The 2,500-nt window shown below is 41.0% G+C and overlaps 1 protein-coding gene across 1 annotated transcript in view; it reads right to left on the bottom strand.

Annotated features, from left to right (window-relative positions):
* The window catches only part of LOC135102654 (phosphatidylcholine:ceramide cholinephosphotransferase 1-like), a 67,567-nt gene that overhangs the window by 52,371 nt on the left and 12,696 nt on the right, over positions 1 to 2,500 (bottom strand). The window lies entirely within an intron of this gene.

Below are 2,500 nucleotides of genomic sequence, written 5' to 3' on the forward strand. Positions count from 1 at the left end.
CCATCTCTCCTCGTCCTCCCCCTTCTCCTCCTCGTCCTCTTCCTCCTGCTATTCTTGCTCCTCCTCCTCCTCCTCCTCCTCCTCTTCCTCGTCCTTTTATTAGTTAAGAAAGGAGAAAGGGATGAGGCTAAATGGTTGTTGACACACACACACACACACACACACACACACACACACACACACACACACACACACACACGTACACAAAGCAATTAAGATAAGGCATGAATATGCAATGTAAGTATTTAAAGGTGTAGACGACGACGACGACGACGACGACGACGAGGAGGAGGAGGAAGAGGAGGAGGAGAAGCATTTCTACACCTTTCATTTCATGCTCTGAGTCGCATTATTGCTGACTTTATGCTGTTTTGTTCCCGAAGAAGGAGAATATTAGAGAGAGAGAGAGAGAGAGAGAGAGAGAGAGAGAGAGAGAGAGAGAGAGAGAGAGAGAGAGAGAGAGAGAGAGAGGAAATTAAAGGCAACTCTCCTCTTACGAGCTTAGGTGTTTATTGGAAGAAGAGGAGGAGGAGGAGGAGGAGGAGGAGGAGGAGGAGGAGGAGGAGGAGGAGGAGGAGGAGGAGGAGGAGGTGGTGGTGGTAGTGGTTAAGATGAAAGAGGAGGAAGAGGAAGACCTGAAGGACACACATACAGGAAGGATAACACACACACACACACACACACACACACACACACACACACACACACACACACACACACACACACACACACACACACACACACACACACACACACACACACACACACTGTAACATATTAGTTTATGTTATAGCTTCTCAACAAAAGACGGCCATCACCATTACCTCCATTATCATTTTCATTTTATGTATTAATTGACATTACTGTAATATCCACTGGTAATGCTCACTGTTCTACGTACAATATTTCATAATTTGTAATATATTTCCGTATCCTGTAGTCTCAAAAACCTAGGAATTTCAATAAGAGTGTTATATAACATCGTCGTCTCTTAATAATGTTTTGTATTTAATTGTTTACCCATCTTGGTACGATTTCCTTGTAAGTTCTTCATTTTTTAAATTTTTTTATTTGAATAGTCTGCCTGTGTCCGCAAAGTATAAATTAGTTTATAGATTCGCCTGTCAGAGAGTTGCGGCTTGACACACCATGCCTTGCCTACCTTTCTTTCTTCACTTGATTCATACCATGTGGATCAAATTTACTTCACACATGCACTGACGCACACACACGCACACACGCACACACACACACACACACACACACACACACACACACACCTCATTTAAAAGGCCACATAGGAGCAACAACAGTGAAGTAATCCTTTTTGTTCACCACCACCATCACCATCACCATCACCACCATCACCACCACCACCACCACCACCACCACCACCACCACCACATTTCACATCCCTGTCACAATCAATGGGAAGTAACCTAATCTAACATCCATTTGTGGTACACTTACTATTGATTAAACTTGACCACACCTTCATTCACCTTCACCTACACCCATAACTTTTTTTTATTTATTTTTACTTGTTTATCTATTTTATTTATTTATTTATTTTTTTTAACAATTATTACCTAGTCTGCACCTCAGTCTCCAGCCAAACTGAAGTAAACCCAAACCTAGACTGAAATAAAGGCGAACATAGACTGAAATAAAGACTTGCCTGGACTGAATTACATACTGAGCCAAGCATAGACTGAAATAAACCCTAATGTAGAATGAAATAAAGCTTTGCCTAGAATGAAAGAAAAGTCAAACATAAACACAGGAGTCACTTACTGCCATTTTCGTTGTTGTTGTTGTTGTTGTTGTTGTTTAATTTAAAGAGTGCAGCAAAAGAGTATAGGAAAAAAAATATAAAAAAAAAAACACGACAACTCTTTCTTATTTTAATGATGATGATACATTCTTTTCCTTCTTCTGATCCTTTCCCTTCTCCTTGACCTTCATTCTTCTTCTTCACTTCTTATTCGTCTTGCTTTTACTCTTGTTCTTCATCACTGTGCCTCCATTCCTTCCCTCACCACCGCCACCACCACCACCACCACCACCACTACCACCACCACCACCATCAATGTTCAAAGTCTTATGAACACCATTTAAGAAACAAAAACATCACATAAACCTACAAATCACCACCACCACCACCACCATCACCACCTTACCCAAGCTTCCCCTTATCTCTTCCACCCTCTCGTGTAACACATACAAACCCAACCAAATACTTTTAATCTCTCTCTCTATACACCCACCTAACCTTTCCCGTGTGTAAGAGTCAATGAACACGTATGCACAGGTAATTGGGCGGGTAATGAATATTCAGACAGGTAAATTAATGTAATGAGCACCTGAATACCTTACTACTGGTGAATACAGTGATAAACAAATGGGCAGGTAAGACTGAATGAATTACAATAAAATATACACGTAAGCTCAGGCAATCAGAAAGCTAATGTATATTCAGACAGGTATATGAACGCATTGA

Source organism: Scylla paramamosain, chromosome 8 (genome assembly GCF_035594125.1).
Source record: "Scylla paramamosain isolate STU-SP2022 chromosome 8, ASM3559412v1, whole genome shotgun sequence".
NCBI classification, from domain to species: domain Eukaryota; kingdom Metazoa; phylum Arthropoda; class Malacostraca; order Decapoda; family Portunidae; genus Scylla; species Scylla paramamosain.